Source organism: Thermobia domestica, chromosome 15 (assembly GCF_964235325.1).
Source record: "Thermobia domestica chromosome 15, izTheDome1.hap1.1, whole genome shotgun sequence".
Taxonomy (NCBI): Eukaryota; Metazoa; Arthropoda; class Insecta; order Zygentoma; family Lepismatidae; genus Thermobia; species Thermobia domestica.
In genome coordinates this window covers 163,196,024-163,219,567 of record NC_137468.1, presented here as the reverse complement: position 1 = coordinate 163,219,567, position 23,544 = coordinate 163,196,024, and the positions used below count along the sequence as shown (strand labels likewise).

General features: G+C 38.7%; 1 protein-coding gene across 4 annotated transcripts in view; it reads left to right on the top strand.

The window, feature by feature from the left end:
- Positions 1-23,544, top strand: part of LOC145671331 (DNA damage-binding protein 2-like) — a 212,196-nt gene that overhangs the window by 111,203 nt on the left and 77,449 nt on the right. The gene's annotated exons all lie outside the window — the stretch shown is intronic.

Below are 23,544 nucleotides of genomic sequence, written 5' to 3'. Positions count from 1 at the left end.
TGAAACAGGCATCTTTGAGCTCGGCTCGAAAATTTTTCTTCAACTCGACTCGAATTCTGGTCGAGTTTCGAGTTGAGTCGAGCCAAAACGAGTCAAATGGAGTGTGTAGTTTCAAGTACTCACTTCAAGTATTCTACATAGACAATATAATTATTACCAATGACACTACTACTAGATTATTATTATTATTATTATTATGTCGTATATAAACATTCAAGATAGGCAGTTTGCATTTGAATACTAAAAACTAGTTGACTGCCGACCTCGGTAGTGTCGAAGTCTAGGAGGCAAGGACATCGTTCAGGAGGTTCTGGGTTTGAGTTCCGGAGGAGCAAGTATTTCAGCTTGAACCAAAAATTGTTAAAAGTTATAGGGCCCGGTCAATGTTAAACTGCTCGGCCCGGGTTAGGGTGTCAACGGCTCGAGCTACTCAGCTCACAACTCATTCACTATCGACCCGAACCGAGAATAGAGTTGAACTAACATCTCAGCCAACAGAACCGGCTCAAGCTCCGGCTCACCTGAGCCGAACCGAGCTGATGGATCACACCAACCGAGCTGACTCAAGCCATAGCGTATGTCCATATGATGTACAAGAAAAGGGAAATTTGCAGGAAATATGGAATTTTTCTTTTGAAAAAATATCATTTTTGGAAGTTTGAGCCCCCTAGAACCGCCCCAGGTGAGAGTACGCGACCCTAATATACCCTGAAATAATAAAATGGAGTTATGGTATCTCTTTGCCAAATAACATTGAAATATCCTATATAATGACATGAGAAAAAATTATTTCCTAATCCTGTTAGAAAGTAGAAAATTTGCACTAACAGGGAAAATAGCGATCTAGAATATCTGGATAAATTAACCGAACGAATTTCATGGCTAACACTTCATTTTCTTTAAAATGATACAATTTCTCAATTGCAATTCTGTACATGTCCCTGTGAGGTATGGGAAAAGGCAAGGGCGCCGATTTCTCTGTAAATTTGGGGGGGGGGGAATAATTCAAATGCAGAAGGTACATATATGAGGATTTTAAGACAATTTGCACTCAAATTATGCCAAATATTGTATATTCATAAATACAATAGGGGGGTCCGCCCCCCAGGATCGGCGCCCTTGGGAAAAGGGAAATCGGGAAATATAACTGAAAAACTTTTTAAAATGTTTCTTGCTCCCGAAAAGAACCCTGGTGGAAGCATGTGACCTTAGTGTACCCTGAAAAATACAGGGGGTAGACAAAAAATCTAAAAACACTTCATACAGGACACGCCTCTACTGTACAACGCGTGTTGCGGTTGCCGATCGTTTTTTGTTTTCAATGTGTCATGTGGACCTTCCTCTTCCGTCAGCAGTAGCCAGTTCATCTGTGAATGTCGTGGTGTGAAATCGGTGCGGTAAAATTGGCGACCTGACAGACTTCCAAAGAGGCATGATCGTTGGTGCCCGTCTGGTTGGAGCTTCAGTGGCAACAGTGGCGAACATTGTGGGGGTATCGAAAGGCACTGTGTCCAATGTCACGAGGTCATACACAATTCATGGGCAAACGACGTCTGCAAAACACAACAGTGGTCGAAAGACAATCCTGTCAGATAGGGACCAGAGGGCATTAAAACGGATTGTAGCAGCTAAAAAGAAGACCACTGCAATGAAAATTACGTCTGAACTCAATTCCGGCCTACAGAACCCGGTTTCATCGAAAACAGTGCGACGGGAACTTCATAAAATGAAAATTCATGGCAGGGCCGCTATCGCCAAAACCCTGGTCACAGCAGTAAATGTGAAGAGCGTATCCAGTGGTGCAAGGACCACATCGCGTGGACTCACGAGCAGTGGAAACACGTAATGTGGTCCGATGAATCGACCTTCACCTTGTCTCCAACAACCGGTCGTGTTTACGTATGGAGAACACCGTCGCAGGCCTATGATACAGACTGTCTACTCCCAACTGTAAATCATGGGGTTAGTTCTGTTGTAGTATGGGCAGTGATATCGTGGTTTACTGCAGGTCCCATCATAGCCCTGCATGGAATGATGAATGCTAAGGCATATGAGGCCATTTTGGGGGACCAGTTTCTACTCATGGCCCAAATATTGTTCCCTGATGGTGATGGCATCTACCAAGATGATTTGGCACCCTGTCACGCTGCAAAAACGGTGACATCATGGTTTGAGGAGCATGACCAGGAGCTATCACACCTCCCCTGGGTCCCACAATCACCAGATCTGAACATCATTGAACCATTGTGGTCTGAGTTAGAAAAGCGTGTTTGGTCTCATTACTCTACATCAGCATCCTTTTATGAACTGGAGCATGTTTTGGAGGAACAATGGTACAAAATTCCACACACCACGATTTAGGAGCTGTATATGTCCATTTCACGTCGGATCCAAGCTGTTTTGGACGCAAAAGGAGGCCCCACACCATACTAGGTATGATTTTCACACTTTTGCAAACGTTTTAGATTTTTTTGTCCAACTCTTGTACATTGGATTATTGGTAATGTTTCTGCCAATTACTATTCCGATATCATACAAAGTAACGTTGTAAGAAATAATTTTCCAATCCTCTTAATTATGTAATTGTGCATTAGGATGGTTCTTTCGACACCCTTTATTTTAAAACCTGGAGATAAAAAGGGAAATTATTTATAACATTTCATTTGTTTGTGTTTCATTTAATTTTGCATTATTGTACAACTGTGAGCAAAATAAATGACGCGTCTCTTTATTTTGAAGTTTTTGGAAAATATCTCCGTTTTCTTTATATGTTCGAAATTTCGGAAGGTTTCCCCAGCAAGAAACGTTAATAACATACCCGTTTTTAATATTTGTGTTAGATATTAGCTTAAAATAAATAAATTAGAAGCAAAAAACATTAAATCGACGGAAATCACGAGAATTACCAACTCTGCTAAAGTGGGAAATTTTCAAGAACGCGAGGGAATTCCGCAGTTCAATACGAAGCAGCGACATCTATGTCATTGAGAGAAATGTGGATTAAATCTACAAACGAAATATTTCTAATATGTCTTATTACATGCATTATCTGCAAACTCCAAATATATGAATCTATACTAGGTATTAACGTTTAGATAGAGCAAAAAGTGGAAATTCGCTATGGAAAAGGATGAATTGGTAGCACGATCGTAATGAAAAATCGTCTTTACCGTAGAACAGGTTCAGTTCATGTAAGAAAACAAAATGCTCAGTTAGTTAAAGCAACGAACCTGCAATCCGCCGTTAGTTGGTTCGAACCCCCATAGATGTGCAATTGTCATTTTTACCACTATGGTCATTTTATTTATTTTTTATGTGAGAAAGAATCAAATTGTAACATATGTGTAAAACTCATGACGATACCAAAAAAAATGTCGTTGTCGCACTTGCATTAGTGTCCCTAATTTTTGCTTTCAAACAGTTTCGTAATTATTATCCCTGTGCTCACTGGTGCATAACGAATGTTTTCCAGTAAATGTTAATTCTAATTTGGAGAATTTTATAAAATTTCACAATGTTTATCCCTAGATAGTCTTCTATCTACTTTTTTGGACACTGATACCAGATTTCCCTAGTAAATGTTTAATTTTCCTTATATATATTTAATTACGGAAAAAGTTTACAATGTATTTGTTTTAAATTGAAACAGTGGCGGCTAATGTTAGTGTTGCAGCGTTGCGCAACGACCAAAGTATTTCAAGAAAAAAAATATTATCAATAGTAGTAAAGAACAGAAAAGTACTTTTTAATACCTGCATATATACACTTTAAATAACATATTTTTTACTTCTGTAACTGTCCGTTCCGGTAATCCGTTTTAAAAAGCGAAAAATGATCCGTCACAGAGCCTCTAATTTATATTGTGTTGCAGCGAGCATACAATGACCAGATTCCTTCAGCTCGGCAATTGGAGCGAATGTTAAGTCTCCTTTTCCCCTATCTCAGAAGTTAAAGGGACTGGTCGTTGCAGTGCTTCTGCAACACAGCACGGTTTCCAGTGAATGAGAAGGTTTTTCGCGCTAAATAACATATCTAAATTTTATTTCACTAGCAATTAACAAATTGAATTTGTTTTTATGCATTCATATTTTTAAATTACAGGACCATACTGAAGCAAATCAATATAATGACAATTTAAAAAAAAAAAGTGATTGCTTAAATACAAAATAAGAAAGAAAATATCTAGTAGAGCAGAAAACAAATGAAAGTAGTACCCGCATTTACAAGTTAATTCTTAGCTTATATTGATAATGAATGCTTCTTCCACAGTAATTTGTGATTCAAATATTAATGTCAATATGTAGAATCATCCCCTTCCTCTGTGGATAGCCTAGTATTTTAGTATATACATATTTCTTTTATAAAATAAGTATATTTTATACTCTTGATAATTTCCACATAAAACTGTATGATGGAGAACGCCACATTGAATTTGGGACTAGTTAGCAATGCTCAGGGGCGTAGCCACGAGGGGGATCCACCGGGTCCGGACCTCCCAAAAATTTCGAAACTTGACTAACAATTGTAGACTTTCCTAACGAACTATACTTGTTTAACAGAGAAACGGTTGATGTAAGCTAAATATTTTAATTTACGCCTCACCATGTACTCTCTCTTTTCTTAAAAACAATCGTTCTATCATTTTTTTTGCTAAGAATATAGGTGACAGTTATTACTTATCTCTTTTCGGATGCAGAATAAGAAAGGTATATATTGCATAGACGTATCGAACCCCTCCGAACACACATTTCTGGGTGTAGAACTGGCAGTGTTGCTTGTTTTGATGTTCTTAAACTTTACCTTCTGTTAGGTATACATGCTGATCCTCCATCTGGCGGGTTTCGAGGTTTCCTTTCCAGAACATATGACATTGATAAGCATTGTTTCGCCTCATGTGGAAGTATATTGTGCTCATTGTGCATTGCATAACAACCAAGACGGATGATTTGGAATGTGTTGTTTTCTTATACGCACATGTGTGTGTTGATGTATGAATATGTGACATTCGGAATTCATATACGAGGCCCTCTTTTGTATCACTGTTTTGGTTTTTATTTATTAGATTTAATTCTATTGTGCGTGCTTTAATTCTGTAAATACCCTACAAATTCTGAATGAATTGTATACCGTGACTTCTGTAATTAACTTACAAAAAACATTGACCAGCTTTTAACTGAGAAAAAACTTGCAATTATGGCTTAGACAAAACAAGCAAAGGACAGTCAAAGATGAAGAGGAATTCGGATCACTGTCAGGGACTGAGTTTGCTAGAATGAATCGTTCGCAATAATCTAGAAAAAATATTTAGTGAATCTACAAAGCTTCTGAAATTAATATTAACTGTACCTATGGCGTCAGCAAAAGACGAAAAGTATTTTTCTACATGAAAGAGAATTGACGCTTTCAAGGAATTGAATGTCCCAAGAAAGGTTATCATCATTAGTTATGCTTTCCATCGAAAAAGACCTGACAATAAGAATACCAGAGTTCAACCAGCATTCGTTATGCACCAGCGAGCATATTGTGAGCATTGAGTACGGAAAATAATTACGAAACTGTTTGCAACAAAAATTAGGAACACTAATGCAAGTGCGACAACGACATTTTTTTTCTTTTTTGGTATTGTCATGAGTTTTACATATATGTTACAATTTGATTCTTTCCCACATAAAAAATAAATAAAATAACCATAGTAATAAAAATGTCAATTGCACTTCTATGGGGTTCGAACCAGCTACCTGCGGCATACAGACTCGTTGCTTTAACTAACTGAGCTATTTGTTTTCTTACGTGAACTGAACCTGTTCTACTGTAAGACGATTTTTCATTATGATCGTGCTACCAATTCATCCTTTTCCATAGCGAATTTCCACTTTTTGCTCTATCTAAACGTTAATACCTAGTATAGATTCATATATTTGGAGTTTGCAGATAATGCACGTAATAAGACATATTAGAAATATTTCGTTTGTAGATTTAATCCACATTTCTCTCAATGACATAGATGTCGATACTTCGTGTTGAACTGAAGAATTCCCTCGCGTTCTTGAAAATTTCCCACTTTAGCAGGGTTGGTAATTCTCGTGATTTCGGCCGATTTATGTTTTTTGCGTCTAATTTATTTATTTTAAGCTAATATCTAACACAAATATTAAAAACGGGTATGTTATTAACGTTCCCTGCTGGGGAAACCTTCCGAAATTTCGAACATATAAAGAAAACGGAGATATTTTCCAAAAACTTCAAAATAAAGAGACGCGTCATTTATTTTGCTCATAGTAGTACTTCATCTTTTTTTTTTTTTTTTTTTTACTTTGACACAAAAAACACTTCTGCTCATATCTGACACGTTAAGAAGAAAACGGGAAGAAGTATTAGAGGTTTCAGTCTCAATGTCATTAAAATCATCATCGCTAGTGTCAACACTAATAGGAAATTCGAATTGTTAAATTTCATTTTCACAATCAGTACACTTGCAAAGCGTTGTACACTACATCCATGAACTTACTCCAATGTACTTTTTAGGGTACACTAAGGTCACATGCTTTCACCCTGGATCATTCTAGGAGCAAGAAATCTTTTTTAAAAAGGTTTTCAGATATATTTCCCGATTTTCCCCAAATTTCCCATTTTCCATACCCCACAGGGGCATGGACAGTATTGCAATTGAGAAATTGTATCATTTTAAAGAAAATGAAGTGTTAGCCATGAAATTCGTTCCAATATTAATTTATCCAGAAATATTCAGATCCCAATTTTCCCTGTTAGCGTAAATTTCCTACTTTCAAACAGGATTAGGAAATAATTATTTTCTCATTCCATTATATAGAATATTCCAATGTTATTTGTCAAAGAGATACCATAACTCCTTTGTATTATTTCAGGGTACATTAGGGTCCAGTACTCCCACCTGAGGCAGCTCCAAGGGGGCTCAAACTCCCCAAAACGATATATTTTGAAGAAAAATTCCCGATTTCCTGCAAATTACCCTTTCCTTGTGCGTCATACGGACCTGTGCTATGTTACATTTAAAAGCTTGTTTTATTTTGAAGAGAATGAGGTATCAACCATGAAATGCGGATAAATAATGTTGAAGTAGTAGCTACTCAAAATGAATATTGTGAAAAATAGCCCTATTTTTCAAGACGGCAGCTATGGGCCCTACCTCTAGATTTTTTCTGCCGGGTGTAAACAAGTATTCCTGAAAGTTCATTTTTTTTTTTTTTTCAGAAGTGCACAATTCTTATAGAATTGCCAACTTAACCTCCGCACTATATACAAGTATGGGAAATTGTTCTCCTACCTTAAAAGTAATCACTTCTGACAGTGACGCACTTTGTCCACTGTGACACCAGCCGCTAGATGTCTTTCTAGTAGAAAGCCTTGCGCTGCCGGCGAAGCCACGACGTTACATCCTGTATGATCTCATCGTCCGAATGGAAATGGTGTCCACGTAAAGCTTTTCTTCAGCTTCCCAAACAGGTAAAAAATTGCAAGGAGAGAGGTCGGAGCTGTAGGGCAGGTGACGGAGAACCTCCCACTTAAACTTCGTCAAAGTCCCTTGCATTATGTTGGCCTATTCGGCCGCGCATTGTCATGAAGCAAAACCACACCCTCCGACAGTTTCTGTGGGCGTTTGGACTTGATGGACTTGCGGAGATTGTGCAACGTCTATCCGTATCGGGTTCCGTCTGTCCGTGCTCAAAAAATTCTCGAATGGTATGCAGTAGTCCTCGAATGTCGAAGAACACGGAGGCGATGACCATTCCCGCTGAGTTTCAAATCGATTTGAACTTCTTTGGAATGGGAAGGGTGGGGTGACGCCACTGCGAACTTTGGCGTTTGCTTTCGGAGTCGTAGTGATGTCACCACGTTTCGTCCCCTGTGATGATTTTCTCCAGGAATGCCTCACCCTCACCCTCAGCTTCTAATCTGTCCAGGTGCGACTGGCACGCCTCCATTCTTTCCTTTTTTAGAGCGTTGATAAGCCTGTGGGGCACCCATTGGGCTTAAATCTTGCGAAAATTAAGCGTGCGGGTGATTATGGAGTGACCCAATCCGAAGCTGATGCCCACTTCTATCGCCATTTCCTTCACCGTAGTTCTCCGGTTCTCCCTGATGATCTCGTCCACTCGCGCAGTAATCTGTGGCGTCGCCACTACGGGCTGCTCCGGACGAACGTCGTCTTTAAGCGTCTTTCGACCCTCTCAAACCGCTTGCGCCATTTGATGACTGCTGGCAGTAACAATGCATGCTGTCCGTAAACACTCGCCATTCGTCTGTGCATTGCCCGTGCGCCGACACTTTCGGCGGTAGGAAACCGTATAACGACACTTTGCTTCACTTTATCGGCCTCCATTTACCCCGAACCAGCTTTTTTTTTTTTTTTTTTTTTTGATAGAACACACTGCTGTGCATTTGGACGACGCTGACTCACAACTGTCCCTCTTTGCTCCACCTTCCCTTCCCCGTTCACGCGATAACCACCGTGCCGCCATCTATTGAACCTACTACAAGCCGGTATAAGCGTCGTTACACCTTTTGCACGGTTTCAATTCATTTGATGAGGTGACTACGAATTAAATATGGATGCTCCTTATACATTAAAGATAGGTATAAATTTACCAAACGCTACCGTACAGGATAAATAATAATATGTGTGTTTAATTTTAGTTCAGTTTTCCATTTCATAGAAACAGTAGGGTATTTACGATTTTGTTTCGGGAGGGGCTTTGATAATTTTATTCCTGGAAATGTGAAAATTATTTCACTATGTATAAAAGAATAAAAAGTTGTGATAAAATTTCGGTGAGTGCTTAGGGTCTGAAGCCGCCCCCTTAAATATGCCACTGCATAGAATACAATATTAAATATCTTGCGTTAATTCGAATGAAGTTCCTTAACATTTCTAGTGAAGTCATTATCACCTGATGTATTAATTACAATATTGTACGTACTTTAAAGTGAGAGAACCAAGTAAGAAAGTGTAAGATTGTACTCTCTTTTTCTGTTCCTCTATTTTCAAATATACAGGAAATGAAAAGAGCAAGTGAGGTGGAAATTCCCCTCATCCCCCCTGCAAATCCCAGACAAAAAAAAAAAAATGAACTGGACCTCAAAATATTTGTAGTGGAGCTAAATTGGAATATTTCATTAATACATATTCGTATTTTCCTCATGTAAGTATTTGTTGAATAATAATAAGAGACTATTTTCTATCTACTTTTGCTTATACATTCATTCATTCTTGTTAAATTAAACAACAACAACTAAAAAACTACTATGTATACATTCACGTAAATTTAACTCTAATCAGTGTTAGAAATACAGCTAAGAAGGTTCTTTAAAATAAATAGATTTGGTAGTTTCTTTTGTTTAACTCAATAAGGAAAATAGAATTCTGACTGTAATTTTATAGTCATTATGATACATTAAATGTTATTTGTGTTATTAGTTTATCGGGCCTAACCTACTTGTGAGCTTACGCTTCGCCACTGCTTGCAGGAAACACTCTCGATAACTAAATGGCCAACCAGAACTGTCATTTCAAACAACTGACAGTCGCTTGTCATGTCAACTCTACGTGGAGTCTTAGTTGCCACAGTTTCAAATGATGTCCTTTTAGTGCTATCCTTTTAGTGTTCCTAAGACAAGCTTCCTTGTTCTTACATTGCCTGACATCTGTTTCATATTAGCCATAGTATTGGGAAGAAAGAACAGACATAGTGGGTATCAAGACGTTGAAACCTCGCAAATGTGACCAAAAGAGGGATGAAGAGGGGAAGGGATGCTGTTGTAAAAATAGGAAATTGAAAGAAATTTTCCGAACTGCACTTCTGTTGAGTAAACGCACTATACATGATAGATTCCTGTAACATTTATTTTGAGCGTTTTTGCTTAGTTTGTCATTTATAGGGTTACATCTATATCATCCCTAGGAATAGTTCAACGGTAGTCGGTCAACATGCTAGGACTCCACTTTCATTCATGGTTTCAATATCTTGCTAAAAATGCTCACCATCTACATCACTTACTGCTAGACAGTCCTCAGGAAAAAAAAAAAAAAAAACAGAAAGAAAAGAAACTAGATGTAAATGAGGAAGTTGAATTTTAGGGACATATTGCAAGCAAGTTTTTTTTGTAATATGACAGCAACGTAGTCTGAAGTTCCTTGTAATTTGTTGCTCGGCGTCTTCCCAAGAACTGTGAACAAACCCTCTTTACACTTTCTCATCAGCACTTTCTAGTATTCCATCGAACTGTTGTTTTCTGAATAGCTGTCATATCTATGGACCTAGGAAGATGTCCTCCTTAACTTTGAGATCACGTTATTGGAATTTTCCTCTTACAGGTTTCCACCTCTTTGTTCATACTTTTAACAAAGCATTTCTTCTTGTCCACCTCAACCATAGATTGGTGGCAAGGGCGTCAATTTCTCTGTAATTTTTTTTTGGGGGGGGCATTCAGATGCAGAAGAGATATATATAAAGATTTTAAGACAAATTGCACTCAAATTATGCCAAATTGTATATTCATAAATACAATGGGGGACCCACATAAGCTATGGGGGGCCCGGGCCCCCCGCCCCTTCCCCAGGATCGGCGCCCTTGGTTGGTGGGCAACATGGGAATTTTAGAACTTTTCTCTCGCTTGGGAGAGCTATTTCATAAGACCTAATTCAATATGTAGCGGGGGGAAGCAAAATTTATTTAGCATCTGGAAGTGGTTCATGTTGCAGGTTTTTCACGCCTAGCTGAAAAGATCCTCAACTACACCAATCACTTTTTGAGCTCCCTTGTGGCTAAGCGGTTAGCGTACGCGCCTGTGGCGTGGGAGACCCGGGTTCGATTCCCGGCGGGAGCTCATGTGGTTCGGATTCCACGTTAATCAGTAGGTCCACGTCTCACATAGCCTCGCTGCTGAAAGGGACGCTAAACTAAAATCAACTCAACTCAACAACCAATCACTTTTTAAGTAGTGAGAGGCATGAAACCTATTGTCCTATTTAACCCTTTCTGACCGTATGATTCCAATTGAAATCACAAACTTTCTTAGCTTACATAGCGCCATATATCGTGCTGAATGATTCCAAGTTGTCTCGTGCGTCGTAGTTCTAGCTTTGGTCAACGGATGGGAGCAGTGTACGGTTTCATCAGGATCGCTAGGTCGCGCATACTTAACATATAATCCATTAAAATAAAAAATAAAATTTTTATTTCCAAAACAAAATTCAGGTCAGAAAGGATTAAAAATAAAACAACAATATTTTGTAGTGTAATTACATACTTAGCGACAGAGCTCTTACTGTAAAGTCACCATAAATGAGCCAGTGAAAGTCATAATATGGCTGAAATAAACATGTTCAGTGCTATAACGTTATTATTTGATGACGGGAGTAAATCAAGAACGAGAGCTAATTTTCGATACTCGTTCTCAGCACCACAAAATCAATAAGAATTAGGTTTTTTGTTCAACTTTAATTCTTATTGTTGTACAAATTAATTTGGAAGAACGATCACTAAAATTCTTGTTTTTTCGCTAGTATCCGCATTTTTATCTGCCATCTGCACAGAAACTTAAAAAAAAAAAAAAAAAATGAAAACAGCTATAACAATGCTGATACCTCCACGGATATCCACGACCGCGCAGACTTCTAAATATGTTCAACTGAATGTTATCAGTGACGTATTTAAGGAGAATTCCGGGCTTAAGCCCCCCCCCCCCGAAATCTTACTATATTAAAGTAAATGAAATATCTTGCAAATTTTTCACATTTCCAGGCAAAGCCCTCTCCGAAACAAAATTGTAAATACGCCACTGGTTATATACAGATGGTGATCAGAAAAATGGAAACACCTGAACGAAATTGCAACTTACCAGATTAATATGGTGTCGGGCCACCTTTCGCCTTCAGAACAGCCTTGATGCGACGTGGGATGGAGGCATAGAGGTCGTGAATGGTAGCAAGTGGAATTTTACACCATTCCTCGTGCAGGGCATCGACCAGTTCTGGGAGAGAGGATGGAGGTGGAATCGTCGCCGGAGTCGTGTTTCCAAGACGGACCACAGATGTTCAATTATGTTGAGATCTGGGGATTGGGCGGGCCAGGGGAGATGTTGAACTTCATCCCGATGTTCCTCAAACCACGCTGCAAGAACGCCAGCTATGTGAATGGGTGCATTATCATCCTGGAAGATGGCGTCATTGTCCGGGAACAACATCCGGACCATAGGATGCAAGTGGTCTCCTAAAATTGCGACATAATCGTTGGCAGTGATTCGTCCGCTAAGTGTGACCACAGGAGCCAATGAAAACCATGATATGGCGGCCCACAGCATCACCGAGCCGCCGCCATGTTTCACAGTTGGGCGGAGACACTGCAGATCATAAGCTTCTTTGGGAGTTCTCCACACATAAACACGGCCCGTGGTTGGGAATAGGGTGAAGGATGACTCATCCGACCATATCACACGTTTCCAATCCTCAACGGTCCAAGTTGCATGGTCGCGGCACCATTTGCGGCGTGCGAAAGCGTTATGGTCCCTGATGAGCGGTTTGGCCCGTGCAACACGACCCCGTAAGTTCATGTCATGTAATTCGCGGCGGACTGTGATTGTCGAAACAGGGTGGGGGATGTGCTAATTGAGTTCCTCCGTCACTTGCTCCGCAGTGACACGACGATTCTGCGTGACAATTCGCTTTAATACCCGGCGTGACCTGTCACTCATGATTTTCTTCCGCCCACTGTTCCGCTTCCCCGATGTGGTTTTCCCGTGTGTTGTGTAGGCCGTCATCACCTTCGACACTGTCCCACGCGACACACCTAACACAGTAGCCACTGCCGTCACACTCACTCCACATAACCGCGCACCAACAATTTGCCCTCTTTGAAAATCTGAGAGGTCTCCCATTTTACACTACCTCCGTCTGCTGCAGCCACTGGACACTGTTGTTTCACTGCGCCTGACGTAGTATGGAGACCGACCTAACACACCACCACCAGCGGTCCGGCGCTGCGGGCGCCACGACACCACTGCCAACCCATGCATCTGACGTGTTGCCAACTACAGGTATTTCCATTTTTCTGATCACCATCTGTACATTGATGATCCACGTATAAATGTCCCCCCTTTTTTTAAAAAAAATCTTACAAAAGTAAATAAATGTCGACTGTGTTCAGTTTTGCTCATTGTTATTACCCAGGTCCAGGGTGAATTGATTTAAATTAGTCTGATTTAATCACCTGATTTCTATAATTAAAAATGTTGATTAATATCGAATTTCGAAATAAATTAATTTGAAGTAAAAATAACAGCCAGAATGTATTACTATACAGTATCAAATTTTAGAGCAGTCGAATCATACTGGACTAAAGTGTAGCTCAACTTATATTCTAGGCTTCTAAAATATTATCTGACCTAAGTCTCTAAGTTTTGAACCGGTAACGGGACAATCCTTCTTTCTTCTTTTCGTAACATAAGGTTTATAAATTGTTAAATATTGCATCGGGGAAATCACTGTTCCATATGCAAGACGAATATTCTTTCGTGTTTGCATCTATCTGTTTATTCCCGGATAATATGGGCGATTTAGGGGGTCCGATTCCCTCCTCAAAACTTGAAAATGTTGTACATTTTGCATAACTTCAAGCGAAATGTATGTATTTTATATGTATTAAATCACTGATGAAAATGAATCGCTTTGGCTCTCACTTGTTTTATGTTCAGCAGTGTTAGTTTTAGGGTTCTTTAATAATTAATTTTCTCTTCTTTCGACGTAATTATGATTGATGTACTGTCCAAAGCCCGTGTATCAAGGTGAAGTTCGGTGGTTTGTCTTTGCCACTGTTTTCCATTGGGTGAAGATGTTCTGATGTAGGGATAATAGCTGAATTCAGCCATATCTCAGGGGGGCGAACGGTCCCTACATTTTAGTGTCACCCTCCTGAGTTGCATAAAAAGTTACGTAAGTTGTGTATGAAGTAACGATGTTCTAGCCCTCCTTGAACCTTTTAGTGCCACGTGGACCTATTAGTGCCCCCTAGCTATTAAGTTTGAATTATAGTGCCTAGAGACCTATATAGTTTAATGTAGATTTCTAACCACTTTAGTATGCAGCAGGATTCGAACTTGGAATTTTTTTAATACAAGATGTTTGAGCTCCTCCGTGGCTAAGCGGTTAGCGTACGCGCCTTTGGCGTGGGAGGCCCGGGTTCGATTCCCGGCGGGAGCTTATGTGGTTCGGATTCCACGTTAATCAGTAGGTCCACGTCTCATATAGCCTCGCTGCTGAACGGGACGTTAAACTCAATTCAACTCAACAATGATACAAGATGTTAAGATTAACCATTGCTTTACCGGAGAAATCACCATTCGATATCTAAGACGAAAATTCTTGCGTGAGAGCGTTCTTCCCAGATAATAGGGGCGTATTTAGGGGAGTCCAATCCTCTCTCCGAAAGCGAAATTTACGTATTTCATATGTTTTTGTTCCGGAAGCTAGTTTTGGACCGCCCGATAGTTTAAAAAATATGATTCTGCCAAATATGAATAGCTTTTGTAAAAAAAAAAAAAAAAAAAAAAAAAATGCATGATACACACTTTGCTGTATTTTTTCGTTAATGCTTAAGAAACATTGGGATTGAAATAGGTTAACGATTGGAGATTAATTCAAAATTCAATCCAATACTTTCACTTAAATGGCATCATTAACATTTTATACTGATTCGTGATGTTTCTTTCTTCTGTTCGCGACTTGTATTATTCGAGGAGAAAGATGTGATTTGAATCCAAAAAAATCTATGTAAATAAACAATCAACAAAACTGTTTTTTTTTTAAATCGTGATTTTTTCCACCCTGTCCAGGTCAAAGTAACGTTTGCCCTTCTAGTTTTTAGTTCCTAGCACTGTTAAAGGTTGATGAATTTGTTAGCAATGTGCAATAGCAATTCTGTAATATCACTTGTTCTTTTAGTATTAAGATCATACAAAGAAAGAAAAGAAGAAAAATATATATATTGAAGATTCAAAACATGTTCTGACCCATCCTCGCATAGTATTGTGCAAACATGATCAATTGGACTGTGAAAGTTGTTAGAGAATGCAGAAACGCGATACTCTCTTTCTATTGACAACAAAATGTATTATCAGTGTTGCCAATACACTATCCAGAGATTCCACTGAATCGAAAGTTGAAATGTTTAACATTTCTTCAAGTAAAATTATTTAATATTCTATCATTCACCAATTTAGGGTATGCGTTTCATAATTCCTTTGTGTGTATTTAGTTTTACTATTGAAATTTTAAAAAAAAAAAGAATTTAAAAATGTGGATGGTAAAGAAACTTGTCATTGCCACGAATTGGTAAATAAAGTGTAACTTATCTGTGTTGGCCACCATCAGTTCCATTGAAAATTGACCAGTTTAAAGAAAATAAATACGAGGGGCACTCAAAAAGTTCCGGAGTTTTTTTCTAGTTTTGGCATTTGTGATGCAATCACAGTACACTGTAATGTTTAAGGGTCTTCAGTACAGCGAAATTAAACTACCGCTAATTTTATAATTTTTCTGTATTATCTTGAAAACAAATGAAAATATTCGAAAAGCACAAACGTAGTGAACTAGATAATACGATCTTATATGTGATACCTTTACCACAATACACCTATCTGCTTTTGGTATGCCGCTATTTACAGAACCCGCAAAAAATGCTAAATCTATCTACAGTTCCAAATCGAAAGCATATAGATGAGTTGTGATAGCTGTCACATGCAAAATCGTATTGTCTAGTTCACTACGTTTCTGCTTTTCGAATATTTTTATTTGTTTTGAAAATATTACAGAAAAACTCTAAAATTAGCGGTAGTTTATTTTCGCTGTAGTGAAGACCCTTAAGTTGCTTAGTTATGAATATGGTAAGTGTGAACAAGTCATAACAGTCAGTTTACGAGTAATATAGCTAAACGGAGGAGTATATGGTGATCGGTTGGTGCAGTTGCGGTTCAAACAATGCAAGAACATCAGGTTCATGTGCAAATTGGTGAAATCTGCTTCAGATACTTAATTTAAGTAGCCTTAAAATCAGTTTGTGGTATGATTGCTTTAAGGAAAACTGCAGCGATACCCGTTTCGCCTCCATAGAAGGCGTCAAACCCAATGCAACGGCTGAACTTCGAAAGATACCAAAGTGGACTTTCGTTGGTGTTTCCAACAATGGTAGGAGCGGTGGTAAAAGTGTGTATGTTTCGAAGGCGAATTAAGTAAATGTGTACTTATGTTGTGGTAATAAAGAGCCATAATAAAATTACGGAAACTTTTTGACTGCCCCTCTTATATTTTGAAGTAAGATTATTATAGACTGTAATGTACGCGTTTCTAATACAGCAACTAATTTTTGTTCGTTCACACACACAGATTTAAATGTTCTAATTTTGGCACTGTAATTAGCTACAAAGCGTTACAGCACATTAATTTATCCTTTTCTTATTTCCAGCTATTAGGGTAGTTGAGCTCCTTCGTGGCTAAGCGGTTAGCGTACGCGCCTTTGGCGTGGGAGACCCGGGTTCGATTCCCGGCGGGAGCTCATGTGGTTCGGATTCCACGTTAATCAGTAGGTCCACGCCTCATATAGCCTCGCTGCTGAACGGGACATAAAACTCAAAATCACCTCACCTCACCAACTATTAGGGTAAATCCAGTAATATAAATACTCCAAATATCGGTACTATCACACCCCTACTTAGTAGTGAAACACCAGAAGTTATCTTGTTGTGCACTTGGAAAAGCTGCTAATGTGTCTTGACTCATTAGGCAGCGGAAAAAGAAAGAAAAAAAAACTTTTTTAAAAAACATTTTGCAACGTGAACTCAATCGTAATTTGTTGTCTTGCAAGCCGTGCAGAAAGAAGTAGATTCGAGCACACGGTGGAAACAAAGAACAAGAAATCAGTAGAATATGAATGGAAGCCTTCCATACATTTTACCACAATAGACATAAAAAGAGTAAACAGTATCACCGCCCTTTATATTCAGAAAAAAAATACCCTTTCCCCGTGGGATTGTTTACTTCCCAAATATACGTACATCAGTGAAAAATGTACTGAAAGGGTTTCTAGAAAATGAAGACCGTAGGTTTCCAACATACAGAGGTAAACTTAACGTTTTGCTACAATCCAGTCAAGCTCGATATTAACCATGTGGCCAACTGATACAGAGTAATAAAAGTCACGCAAGTCTCCAAGTTAACAGGTTCCATTTTATATTTAGTGATGAGCAAATGCAAGACCAAGACCAAGACCCGGGTGGTCTTGGTCTTGGTCTTGGTCTTGCACATGCGGTCTTGGTCTTGGTCTTGCACTGGAACCCTCGGTCTTGGTATTGGTCTTGGTCTTGCACACCTAGTCTTGGTCTTGGTCTTGCACACCCAGTCTTGGTCTTGCTTGCAAGAGTCTTGCAAGTTTTGCTTTTAAGAAATCTATGATTTTCATAAGTACATTTTACTGTGGATATAAGGGATAATAAATCCTACATTGCGTCAATAGTGAGGGAAATACAATATATGTTTCTAAATGTAATATATTTTACTTTCGTGTAAGTGTGATGATACTGTACAACATAGGCGATGACCTTTACTTTTTTTTTTTCAATGGGCGATTACGCTTCACTACTTATAAGATAAATCACAACATTTCGTAATATTTTTATATGTTTTAACAGATCCAATACACTACTGGTTCCCAAACTGGGGAGGCTACCCCTGACAGTGAGACGCATGAAAGAAAACCAAGACGGCACAGATTACTGAAATACCATAAATTGCATAAATTATTTTTACACTCTACAGGCGTCAGATTTTTTCTTTCCAACCACGATTAATTAGCTCATCTTTGTATTGAACAAACTCCCAATTAAATATTGAAATTTTGTTTTACTGATTCTAGTATGTACTGTATGGGGCAGAATAGAAGTAATGAAGAGGAGGTCTGGGGAGGAATTGGCTGGGGAGGAACTGTATTATGAGGGACGTGCTAGAGGGAGGGGGCGAAGGAGATTCTAGTTGAAAAAAGATATTAAGACAGACAATTGCTACGTTAAGACGAAGAGACTAGCTGAGGACCACAGTCATCGAAGCTTCTCAGCTGCAGCAAGTGACCTGCCAATAATGGCAGAATAGCTATTATTATGCCGATGATGATATGTTTTGCAATATTGACCAAAAAAGAGAGAAAAAATTAAAATAATAATAATTAAACCTCTTAATATTTTAGAATATGAAATAAAATTGAATTTGTGAGTTTTACGTCCCACGGTTATGCCGGCTAGGCTAAAGGAGACGGTGATGATGAAAAATGAATGAAAATGGTGGAAAGAAGAAAGTGGGAGAACCCCGACGAAACCCACGCCCACGGTGTTTGTCCACCACAAAGTTCACTTGGCGGGGGTTGGGATCGAACGCGGGACCCCAAACACCAGAGCTGAACGCTCTACCACTGAGCCACCGCGGTCCCAATATTTTAGAATAATTTGAGTGAAAACTGAAAACGACTCAACTGTCTATGTCTTTTGTGTAAACTCAATTTATATAAATACTTTTGACCTACATTAGAAATACATAATAACGGCATCAAACTTCAAGTTATTTGAAGTACGAAATAAGTACGAAATCACTCTCAGTTGTGAATATAGATTATTTATTGTTGTATAATGTTATATCGTTGAATCCTAGATATGCCGTATACCTAAGGGGGCTATGAGTTATATTGATAAACAATTATTCAACGTATAAGCATCCACCTATGAAATCAAACTTGCGGTCACATGCGCTAAGTTTTTGTCAAGGTCATGAAAATGTTATTTCAATATTAATTTTATAAGTACACATTAAAAATTTCCAACGGATGTTTGAACCTCAGAGCCAAGGCCATACCCATGTAGTCGGCACCTATGGTGTACGGGATTGCCGATGTTCAATACTATATTTCTTTAGTTTTGGAAGAAGAACATCAGTAATATGTTTTGAAATGAAATGAAATATCTACTTTAACGTCCCACGATTATTACACTGAGGCTAAGGGAAACAGTGATGATGAGAAATGGTGGAATGAAGAAAGTACGAGGAAACGGGAAAACCCACGCACAGGGTGTTTGTTCACAGAAGAAGCTCACATAGCGCAAGCTGTGATCGAACCAGGGCCCCATGTACCAGAGTTGAACGCTCTGCCACTGAGCTACCGTGTCCATAACATGCTCTAGTTTATTTTTGCTTATCTACTTCTTATGGACACAACTATTCTTCGTATGACTTCCCAAAATCCAATCATGGGCCGTCGTAAATGATTAAATGATGACCAAAGTAAATCAGACACTGAAGTTATTATAGCTTGTAACAATTCATAGAATTATGCTGTCCGTCTTCTCGTGAACAACCGATTCAAAAAACGACATACTGTAGCTATATGTTACAGGAGCAGATCGACTCACATGGATTGCATAAACTACTGGGAACACATTCAGTCCGGCGGTATTTTTACTGGAGCCAAGAAGTTCACGTGAAAGTTGTAATGATTTTTCCCCTTCCTTTTTACATTCTATAAGAAATCAAGTAGTACCATACTTGTGCAAGACTCTTGCGCAAGAGTCTTGGTCTTGGTCTTGGTCTTGGTCTTGCAGGTATGGTCTTGGTCTTGGTCTTGGTCTTGCACCCCTTGGTCTTGGTCTTGGTCTTGCATCGGGATTCCTGGTCTTGGTCTTGGTCTTGGTCTTGGTCTTGGTCTTGCATGCAAGACTCTTGCAAAAACTGCAAGACCAAGACTCTTGCGCTCATCACTATTTATATTGTTACTACAGTTTTATTTTGTTGTTATTGTAAGTTCTTTTCTACTTTCCCCCATGTCGCCGTAATAGGCAGAGATAATGGACATAACAAGTGAGTTGCATTTCACATTTTGGAAGTGAGATAGTCTTCCTGGGGAGACAATGTTGATACCGGAAGTGGGAGATCCTTCACTTCCGGTTACAATAGACGGATAAGGTCGGAGATAGGACCTGTTCTTGTGACGCTAAATATATATATATATATATATATATATATATATATATATATATATATATATATATAATACAATATTTAATGGACAGCAGTATTGAAACCAAAATTGCTAATAGATTTCTTACTACAATTTCCCGTTTTAGTAGAGAATTGATTATGGTAATAGAACCTATTTCGAGGACGCTGAATTCGTTTCAAAACGGCCGCTTTTCGCTATATATATTTCTATTTTTGTTCAATGATGATTAATTGAAAACAGATGGGTTTTACCACTTTGGGTTTGTATCGATGTTAAGAGAGAGGGTTGCTGCAACATTGAATTCATATCGAAAAATCGCTTGTATCTATCTATTGCAGTTTTTATTGTGTCGATCAGAGGTGAAACCGGAAATAGATCTCTACCACTTCCGGTTTGATTAGAGGGATAGAATCAAATGAAATACTTGTTTAACGTCTCACGACTATGCCCTTTAGGCTAAAGGAGACGGATGACTAAGGCAAATGAATGATATAAGAATAGGTGGAATGAAATTGTGGAAGGGAACGGAAGTACCCGAGAAAATCTAGGGACTCGGGGATCGAACCAGGGATCCCACGCACCAGAGGTAAGCGCTCTTACCACTGAGCCACCGTGACCCCATTAGAAGGATAGAGTTAGAATTGAGACGCTGAATCCGAATTTTCTTTTTAAAAAAAAAACACACCTTTTTTCCCGTTTTGCTCAGTGAAGATCGGTATTGAAACCGAAAATGGTCGTACATCTGCTACTTCCGATTTTAGTTCAGAGACGGGAACTTATTCTTTGGGCGTTGAATCAATTTCAAAAAATCAGATCCTGCTATCTGTCACCGTTTTCGTTTAACACTAAAACTGGAAATTCTTTATTTGTAGCATTTTCTGTTTGTATATGTGGTTGAGAAATGAGATGGAATCTCTTCTTGGAACACAATCCATATCAAGAAATCCTTTCTTCGTACCTCTTAGCATTTTTGCTGTGATACCTGTCAACAGACAGACGGACGGGCACAGGTCCTACAAGACATTCCACAGTTATTGTTGGTTTGATTTCAGTTTAGCGTCTCTTTGAGCAGCGAGGCTATATGAGACGTGGACCTACTGATTAACGTGGAATCCGAACTACATGAGCTCCCGCTGGGAATCGAACCCGGGTCTCCCACGCCAAAGGCGTGTATGTTAACCGCTTAGCCAGGAAGGAGCTCTCATCCTATAATTATGTGTAACGTAATTTGGAAATATAGGGGCCGCGGTGGCCCAGTAATAGATCGGTCACATCTGGTACGTATTCGATCCAAGCTCTCGCTAAGTGGGCTTTTTGATGCAACAGATACAGGCTTTCTGGTGCAGCAGTGTTTTCCCGCATACGTCACAAAAACTATTATTTCATAGTCTAGAATGCAGTGGTTTTGAAGGACATAAGAAAGAAAAATAACGAATGAGGCGAATATAAAAACTCCTGGTTTCTAAACCAGGGGGTCAGTCAATCGTCAGTTCAGTTTTCGGAGTTTTTCAATCGCGCAAGTACGGTTGAAGTCTCGATCCTTCTCGAATTCCCAAGTCGGAAATTATCGGGCAGCGGGAAAACAGTTTTCACATTTCCACAAAACAGAATGTTTTTGTTATATAATTGTTTGGGTTTTCTGGTGTGCTTCTTCAAGTATGTAACCATACCAATAATAACTTTATTTCTGTTCCTTGGTTTGTCGAAGGTGACATTATCATCCACTATAATAATATTGAAGTTTGATCTTCGAAATTATAAAAATTTCGATCAACTCGAAGTTCTTCACGTTTCCGTAATAATAGAGATAGGAACAGAAATGGAACCAATGCTTGGGACGCTGGATTCCTATCAAAAAATCGTTTCTCGCTATCACGTATCCAATTCTTCAATACCTGTCAACAGACGGACGAACATAGCAATTCTATATAAGACTCCATAAGAAAGAAAGAAAAGGACCTTTTGATATTGTAAGAAGTCGGAAAATAAAAAGGTAAATTCCAAGCCGTAAACGATTATCACATTTATTTACCTAATCAATCGTTCCAATGTACAAAATCTAGTTTTAATTTACGTAAGTTGGCAACCTTGACGAAATAGCCTTTCACCAGTAATCTGAGCGATAGAAAAAAAAAGTGCATTGTGTTTATGGATCTTTGCACTTCAGGAGTTCAAATGACACTGATAACCATGCGATAATATGCATTCAGGCATGCATACATGTGTTATTTATTCCTTGACTATTGTTTGAATTATGTTATCTTATTCCGATAAAATTTATTTTACATATTGGTAAAACGTATTGCATGACAAACTGTAATCGGCATATTCCTATAATGGTGTATAAAATGTTCTATGATTAAAGCTTTCGCAATTCCTCACTGCTTTTGTCTTTCTACTTAGACTTCCGAACAATGTTTTGCGTAAGTACGGTAAGTGTATGGAAAGACTATGTCCGTCTGTCTGTCTGTAGACATGTATCAGATCAAAAACGGTAAGACGTAACGAGAAGCGAGTTTTTGAAATCAGTTCAGTGTCCGAGGAATAGATTCCATCTCCTCCCATAATTAAGGCGACCATAATTTGAATTTGCAAAAACGGGACGCATATGAATCTTGAAGGGTCTGGGGAAGGGAGGAGTAAAATTTCCAAATTGCATTTTTAGCGCCAGCAGTGTTTTCAAATAACGTAATACACAAGTAAGGGTAATACCTAAAATGACCAGGCGTCCCATTTTAGGTGGGACAGGTCCTTTTTTTAACTGTTGTTCCTTTTTTCTGAATATCAAACGGGACGCCTAAATGTCCCGTTTTGAGCAAATATGATAAGTGTCCCATAATTTTTATTCAAAATATAAATGATCGGAGCAAATTCTCACTCGTTAAAATGACTGTATATGGCTACTTTTGATATCAACACTTAATGGAAATTTTTAGACCGTGCCTGAAAGTGATAGTTGTCGGGTATTGCTTAAGAAACGCCGTGGTATCCTTTCACATGTGTATTATGTAACTTGAAAAGAGTGCTGGCGCCCAAAATGTAATCTGTGAATTTTATACCTGTTCTCCCCTCCTGCCCTCGCGATTCATATACTTAGTATTTGCAAGTTGAAATTCTGGTTACTGCGACCGTAGTGATACCGTAATGTTTCTTACGTAATACTGAACAATTACCAGACCTAAGCACGGCCCAAAAGTTTTCAATAAAAATTGGTACCAAAATTAACTCTATACACAGTTATTTTAACGAAAAAATGTAGAATTTGCTCTAGTTTATACTTTGAATACCAACTACGGAACACTTCGTTCATGTTGCTGAAAATCGGGACGTTTAGGGGTCCCGTTTGAGAACCCAAAAAAAGGGGACAATGGTTAAAAAAGGGACTGTTCCGACTAAAAGGGACCTTGTCACCTTACTGTTAAACCGGCTATTCAGATCGAAAGTGCTAGAAATATTGGGTCTCCATAAAGCAAAACCG